Source organism: Perognathus longimembris, chromosome 4, assembly GCF_023159225.1.
Source record: "Perognathus longimembris pacificus isolate PPM17 chromosome 4, ASM2315922v1, whole genome shotgun sequence".
Lineage (NCBI taxonomy): Eukaryota > Metazoa > Chordata > Mammalia > Rodentia > Heteromyidae > Perognathus > Perognathus longimembris.
In genome coordinates, this window is record NC_063164.1 from 11,939,451 (window position 1) to 11,947,682 (window position 8,232).

Sequence of the window (8,232 nt, forward strand, 5' to 3'; positions counted from 1 at the left end):
TCTTTCCATGCTTCAGGCTCTTGGAGAGAGATGCCCCTGTAATGAGCACGAATACCTAGTGGCTTACTTTCTATTTTTTTTATTTTTTGGCCAGTCCTGGGGCTTGGACTCAGGGCCTGAGCACTGTCCCTGGCTTCTTCTTGCTCAAGGCTAGCACTCTGCCACCTGAGCCACAGTGCCACTTCTGGCCATTTTCTGTATATGTGGTGCTGGGGAATTGAACCCAGGGCCTCATGTATACGAGGCAAGCACTCTTGCCACTAGGCCATATTCCCAGCCCGTGGCTTACTTTCTATAAAGGGCCACCGAAATAGTCTGGGATTGTGTGATAGAGTGTTATGTAACAACGGAAAACAAGTGGCTACGTCAGGCCTGTAATTGTAGCTACTCAAGAGGCTGAGATCTGAGGATAGTGGGTAAATGCCAGCCCAGACAGGAAAGCTCACCGTGGTAAAGCCCCACCCTTGAGCCGAAAAGGCCAAGCAAGAATGTAGGCCTATGAGATCAAGTCCAAGCACTAGTACACACACACACACGCACACACACACAGGTTAAAGAACCTCCTTAGCAGGGTGCTGGTGGCTCACGCCTGTAATCCTAAACTACTCAAGAGACTGAGATTTGAGGATCGTGGTTTGAAGCCAGCCTAGGCAAATGAGACTCTTAGCCCATGAGACTTTTATCTCCTATAAGCTACTCAGAAAAAGCTGGGAGTGGTACTGGGGCTCAAGTGGTAGAGCGCTCGCAAAGCAGATCAGGGACAGTGCCCAGGCCCTGAGTTCAGGCCCCAGGACCAGAAAAAAAAAAAACCTCCTTTACAGCAATGCAGCAGCAATGATCAAATCTATGGGTTTATGGTCTATTGCATCACAGACAAGTACTTCCTGATGGCACAATTTAAGCCCTCTGAACAGCTCAGCTAAGCAGCCAGCTTAGGGATAATGTCTGTTGAAGTAGGGCCCTGTCCTTCTAATCGGGCAGCTACTTCAGTGCAAAGGTCAAACGATGCTGTGTTCTCCATAGCTAGAATGCCTTCCCCAGCCCTGTAGATGATCGATGATTCAGCTAAATTCATCCGAGCAATTTCATTTGCCAGTGTTGTGTTTAGAGGATGTGGGTCAGGCGCATTTTGAAAACATTCAGTTCTTTGGTGAGCACATAGTGACTGGTAAAGAGAAGTCACCTTACTCTTCTGACTTTGGATATGTTGAAGATAATGTGAGAAGCAAGCTCAACCATAATATCACCATGACCAGAGAGACAACATGGACGCTAAAGACTGCAAAGAAATGGAAGGAGACCTTGGTGAGCTGTTGAGTCATTGAAGCCACTCTAGCATTAACTTCCACTAGATGTTTTGTTAGGGAAGATAGCAGGTTCTGTTGTGTTTCGATTAATACAATGGTAGAAGTGGACCATTTCAAGAGCTGTGGCAGACCTTTTTTAGCTATGCTTTTCTGTATCTCTTCCTGACCATGACTCCTTTGGTGCTGATGGTACCTCAGTCTTCCAATAGAGAGATCCCCAAATGTGGGCACTTTCTCAGCTCCCCTTGCAAGTAAGATGTGAGTGACAAAGGGGGTTTGCAAAGTAATCTGTTGTGAATCTTCTGAGCAATGAATGATCTCTTTAACAAGAAGAGGCGTTTGGGAGACATACTGCCCACCTGTGTGTGTGTGTGTGCGTGTGTGTGTGCGCGCATGCGTGCTCATGTATGTAATTAATTGAAAATAATGGTCTTAACAGACCTCAGATCTCGCCAGCCTCCTATGTAGCTATGATGACAGGCGTGAGGCAGTGGCTTGTGGCTTTATGGCCCTCCTGTGGCTGGATGTTACTGGGTCTTCATGTGACACCTAGAATAATGGCTGCTGTCTCTGTAAGTGGATGGCTTATGAAGGAAGCCTACATGCTTAATGAAAGTAAGGTAAAACCAAACACTCAATGGCCTCCAGAGTCACTGGATGGGACTTGAACTTGCTGTGTTTCTTGAGGTCTCTTGGTATGAGACAATACACAACATTAAGCAAGCAGTGTCATAGCCACCTTAAGCCCCTCCCCCACCTCAATCCACTGCAAGTAAAAGAGCAGCCCTTCCCACATCAACCGGTCCAGCTATTATACCGTAATGGAAACTGCTAGTGGGTTATATAATATTTTGTTTTATTTTTTTTAGATGTGTGTGTGCTCATGCATGTACCCCTGCATACCAGTGCTACAGCTTGCTGTCAGGATCTGAAAGTCACTTCAAATCTGGAAGCCAAGTGCCCGGCTTGTGTCTAGAACATTCTAGTCTGTCAGTCCAGGACTGACTCACTTCACTTGGAATCCAAGGGTGGAGTTAAGCAAGCCACACTCTGAAAATGAAGGGGAAGAGGATTGGGACAATTGGGGCTACATTCCCCAAGGGGAACCTGGAGTGTGGGTACTCACAGATTAGCAGAAAGGACTAAAATATCAGATGGTGTCATGAGCTGGGTACTTCCTGAACTGTATTGTGATCAAATGTATTTCTCCTTTGCTAATTTTGTGATGAGCCCTTTGGGCACCATGACTCTGTGGCAGTCTCTTCATTAATGGCATAGCTGGAAGATTATCCTCATGATGCATGGCTTCAGTAATTTCTTCTGTGCTATTTGTTTATTGTTCTCTCCATAATGAATTTATTCTCTTTTGTTGAGGATGATAGTGGAATTTGAGCTCAGCCTTCTGCCTGCTAAGCAGGCGTTCTACTACTTGAGCCATGCCTCTTCCATCCCTTTTTGCTTTCATTAATTTTCTAAGGCTTGATTTTTGCCAAAACCAGCCTAGACCATGATTCCCATATGATTCCCATATAACTGGGAATCTCTCCCTCCTCCCTCTCTCTCTCCCTTCCTCCCTTTCTCTCCCTTCCTCCCTCCTCCCTTCCTTCTTTCTTTTCCCTCCCTCCCTCCCTCTCTCCCTCCTTCCCTTCCTTCCTTCCTTTCTTTCAGATGGAACTCTCAAAAATTTTTGTGCTCAGAATATAGAATGGAACCACAGTCCTCCTCATCTCAGCCACCCAAGAAGCTAGGATTACAAATGTGAGCCACCAAGTCCAACCTCATTCTTTTTCTTATGATCAAATTTTTTGATCACCCTGTAACTGACCATGTCATAAATCTTTTTTTTGTTGTTGTTTGTTTGTTTTTCCTTTTGAGACAGAGTCTCACCAGCCCAGACTAATCTTGAGCTTGCAGTCCTCCTGCCTCAGCCTCCAGAGTGTAGAAATAATAGCTGTGTAGCACCATACCCAGCTCATATCATAACCTTCTAACCCTGGGATATTTGAAATATGCTCTATGAGACAGTAGTGTTAGCTTTACCTGGGAGGCTTCAAGAAATGCAGAATCCCGGACCCCATGCCATGCCTACTTGAGCTGCATTTTGACAAGATATTCAGGTGATGCCTAGATATGAAAAGTTAGAGAATATCTGGCTTGCCACTACAGTCTAGCACCACTCACAGGAGACCCACATATCACTTAAACCTCTCTAGCAGACACACTTAAAAAGAGAAAAAAAGTGGAATGAATTGTAGTAATATGTTTTACATAACCCAAAATGTTATCATTTCAGCTTGTAGTCAATGTAAAAGAAATTATTATGGAGGCCCTTTTGCAGAAGTACTCTGTTAAACCCAGTGTTGAGGTTACAGTTACAATGCACCCCAATTAGAACTAGCCATCTTCAAGTTCTCAGTAGCCCCACACCATTGGCTGGTGGTATACATAGACAGACCTAGATGGCCTGCTCGCTCGTGCGCCCGCTCTCTTGCTCTCTCTCTCTCTCTCTCTCTCTCTCTCTCTCTCTCTCTCTCTCTCTCTCTCTCTCTCTCTCTCTCTCTCTCTCTCTCCTGTATCCCAGTACTTAGCACAGGGTCTACCTCAAGACAGACACCAAAGATAAACAGACATAAAGACCATTTGTTGAGTGAACTCATCAGAAAAGAATGATATTGAAAACAGCAAAGGCACTGAACGACATTGCTCCATCAGATCTTGACTATTGAAAAAGGTTTTTTTTTTTTTTATCATTTGTGTTTTGTATTTTTCTTACGATCATGAAGGCCATTTTCAGTCTAGAACTTTTAAGACACAGTTGTTCTGTATAGCCTGAGTTGTTCTCAAACTTGCTATCCTGCTGCTTCAGCCTCTTAAGTGCTATGATTACAGACATGTGCCACCACTCCCAACTTATATGCTTTATATGTGTCTGTTTTCTACATTTTATGTGTGATTGTTGATCAGCAACACTCTACTGTTCCTTATACCATTTTTTCATTTTCTTGGGCCTCACATTCCCACTAAGCTTTCTTGTTTATGACTGGCACTCTACCACCTGAGCCACACCTCTGGTATTTTGCTAGTTTATTAGAGATGAAGTCTCACAGATGTTTCTGCCCAGGCTGGCATGAAACGGTGATCCTCCAGATCTCAACCTCCTGAGTAGCTAGGAAGACCAGTGTGAATCATCGGGTCTCATCTCTTCATCTCTTCTTGCATTCTTAAGAATATATTGCTCAGGCGCTTAGGGCTCACACCTATAATCCTAGCTACACAGGAGGCTAAGATGTGAGGATCCCAGTTCCAAGCCAGTTTATGGAGAAACTGCTCAGAAAAAAAGGCAGAAGTGGCACTGTGGCTCAAGTGGTAGTGTTCTAGCCTTGAGCAAAAGAAGCTCAGGGACAGTGCCCAAGCCTGAGTTCAAGCCCCAGGACTCACAAACACACACACACGTATTATATGTATGTATGTGTATATATATATATATATATATATATATATATATATATATATGGCTCAAACTTGCACAAATTTTGAAATCAAGACAATAAGTAAAAGTCCAGGGAGAGTACCTAATTTACCTCACTGTGGCTTTAAATAAAACTTGGAAACACCTAACAATGACTTCATTGTTTTGTGGCTTAACATGTGTTTCCTGAACCAGTAGTAGGATTATCCTCACCAGGGAATCCGTTAGAAATGCCAACTATCAGGTCCTCACCCACACCAAAGGAATAGGAATCTGTCATGCAGCAAAAAGTTTGTGTGCATGCCAGTACTGGGGCTTGAACTCAGGGCTGGGTACCGTTACTTATGTTAATTCAAGTCTGGTGCTTTACCACTTGAGTCACAGCTCTACTTCTAAATTTTTGTTGATTAATTGGAGATCAGAGTCCTACAGACTTTCCTGCCCAAGCTGGTTTTGAACCGGATCTCACCTCCCTGAGTAGCTAGGATTACAGAAGTGAGCACTGGTACGCAGCTGAGATTTTCGTTTGACAAACACTGATGTCATCTTAGCAATGGTTTCTTCTGTCCCCACAGGTCACCGAGAGCCAGACAAAAGAAAAGAAAATGAGATCTCTCATTTCTGGTATCTTGGCACAAACGGTGGCATTATTAGAGTTTCTCATAAATAGAAGATAAATTGGGAGAAGGGAGTAAAAGGACAGACTTGAATTTTATCCCGTTTGTATCCAAGGAGCAAAAGGTGTTGCTATGCCCTGAGCAGCTGCACTAAGCAAATAAATAAACAAAGAAATGAAGAGGGGCTGGGGATATGGCCTAGTGGCAAGAGAGCTTGCCTCGTATACATGAGACCCTGGGTTCGATTCCCCAGCACCCCATTCACAGAAAACGGCCAGAAGTGGCGCTGTGGCTCAAAGTGGCAGAGTGCTAGCCTTGAGCAAAAGGAAGACAGTGCTCAAGCTCTGAGTCCAAGGCCCAGGACTGGCCAAAAAAAAAAAAGAAAGAACACAAATGTTTGAAAGAACCCATTTTGTCCACAAGTACTCCTAGCCTTCCTAAAGACAATAGTCTCCATTCCCTGCCCCCATTCCAATTGAATGATGTCAATGATAACCACAAGGTTAGAATCTGCCTCCCCAACTCCTGTTATACCAGTGGTGTTAATTTAAGGAAATCAAAGTAATTTACCACATACTGGTTTTAGCTACAAAAACCTCAGATTCTCATCTACTTGCTATTCCATTATAGCTACTTTTAGCAAGTGCAGAAAAAAAAAATAAAACCAATGGGCAATTAGAGAGAATGCTGGTTTTGAAGAGTTTTACCAATATAGCCCTTGCTATTACCACTATTGACTCTCCGAAAAATTATTTCCTTCAGTACTTGAGTAATCACTTTTCAGAGGTAATATGAGACAAATAAACTCACAGGGGACCAAGAAGATGATACTCAATATATTACAGCTCTATTTTATTTATACACTCAATTCAAGCTAGGAGATGATTTATAAAAGACCATCTCCAGCATTAACAGCTGTAGAATTGTCTGTCCAGAAACCATCCACCCGCTTCTCCCCAATTCTGTGTTTCCGAAAGCACTAAAGGCCACAAAACCTTGGGACCACACTGGCCACAGAACCAAGTACAAAAACCCAACCAGTCAATGAGAACATCCCTTTCTCCTCTGTCTCGGGTATTGGGTCAAAGGGGGGTCACATGATCCAGGGAGAACCAATCAGAGTCCATCGGTAGTATTTTACATCAGAAGTTTACTGAGTTCCAATCAACTCTCTCAGAAGCCATCAGGCAAACACACAGAGCCAGAGACCCTAGAGCAAAGATGGGGGTGAGAATCTTCAAATGTGATACTGAGGTCAATACCTGTGCCTATTCTTTCAAGAAAAATGAATCTCTGTGTGTGTGTGTGTGTGTGTGCGCGCGCGTGCGCGCGCGCGTTTGCTTAAGCTATTTTTGGCTCATTCACAACTCAAACTCCTGACATCAAACAGGAAAATGCATAAAAGGGTTAAAAGATGAAATTCACAAGCCCCGCACTAGCAACTCCTGCCTGTAATCCTAGCTACTCAGGGGGCTGAGATCTAAGGATTGTAGTTCTAAATCCAGCCCCAGGCAGGAAAGTTCAGCGGATTCTTATCTCCAATTAACTACCACAAAAGCCAGAAACGGCTTCAAGTGGTTCAAGTGATAAAGTGCCAGCCTTGAGCAAAAAAGCTGAAACAAGGCCCAGACCATGCTGAGTTTTACCCCAATACTGTGCATGTGCTCATGCTCACATACACACACACTAATAATCATCATAATAATAAATTTTAAAAAGAAAATAGTTTAAGAGGGTAGCTTACTGTAACTGTACAATGGCAGCCAGCCAGCACTGTGCAAGTTTCTGGACTAGTTTCCCATCTGTTCTATCTCTTCATCTCTGTGGAGCAAGGCATCGTATTTCCGGGGCTTCTTTTCCTTCTTGCTCTAGATCAGACAAGCTCAGGTTTCCAAGTAAGTCCAGCAAATGAGACACATAAAAAAAAGCAGAGTTTTCTTGTAGACAGTTCTTCTCACTGAATCATTTTCTTCTTTCCTGTCCTAGGTGACTTGCTGGTAGGTATAACGTTACCATCAACTATTCTCAAAATCAAAGTGTTAGGAAGGAAAAAATAGCACTCCTTTGCTGAATTGATGTCACATATATGTAGTTTTACTGAATCTGATAACAACCTCATGGAGCATTCTTCTATTTTATAGAGGAAGACGATGAACCCTTGCTAGGTAACTTCTGGAGATTATGAAATTAGTGCATATCCCAAGTCTACGTGATTCCCTAGGGCTGATGGTTTTTCTCTGTGACCCCCATCTTGCTATCCAGAGAACTAGCAATGCTGTCGGTCATCCTGACACAGTGTTGCTTATCACACCAATGTTGTGCCAAGTTGCAAGACCACCCCCAAGAAGACCACCGAGATTCAGACACTCCGAAATGCAAAAGCAAGGCAAGGGTTTATTGAATGAGCTGCCAACTCGGGCCTCGTCCTACCCACCGACACAGCGGAGGTTAGGAGGAAGCCCCGAGCTGTGATTACACAGGGCTTATAAAGGCAAAGAACAAGGTTACAACAATCAGCTGTGCAAGCAAGATTAGAACACAGGTACAAATCTGATTGGCTCAGGGTTCGATTCTAAAATGGGGTTCACGTGGTGGGGCCTGACTTCAAAGTCTGGCACCTCATTTCCCCCTTTTTCTTTTTGGTACCTTGGGAGCCAATCATGGCTCCATTCTGTCCATTTCAATGGCTTGCATGTCTAGGGGATGATATAGAGGTAAGGCATGGGCCAGTAGGACCCAATGTAGTAACCAAAGGGCCTGTCACCATTTCTTACAAGAATATTCTCTGTACCTCTGTTCTGCATGTCTCTAGTTTATCCTGCCTCATCTTCCCAAAAAC